Below are 332 nucleotides of genomic sequence, written 5' to 3' on the forward strand. Positions count from 1 at the left end.
CTGAGTAGAAGTAGAAGAGGTGGAGATAGCTGCAGCAGGGAGGAGACAGACTCTGATTCTTATCTCCTTGCATCACTGCAGCAGATGCTGCGTACAGCTGTTGCTGCAGAAGCTGCTGCAGCAGCAAAAGATAAAGACAAAGAAAAAGGCAAAGCAGCAGCCACGCGCTCTCATCCACACGCATTTAACTCCCCCTCATACACCTGCTGCAGCAGCAGCAGTAACAGCTGCAGCTGCAGCTGCTGCTCCAGCAGCAGCAGGGCGGGAGATACACAAACTGCAGCTGCTGCAGCACCCCCAAAGCCACTGTCTCCGCAGAGCCGCAGCAGCAG

This window comes from Eimeria mitis, genomic scaffold, assembly GCF_000499745.2.
Source record: "Eimeria mitis Houghton genomic scaffold, Emh_scaff6809, whole genome shotgun sequence".
Lineage (NCBI taxonomy): Eukaryota > Apicomplexa > Conoidasida > Eucoccidiorida > Eimeriidae > Eimeria > Eimeria mitis.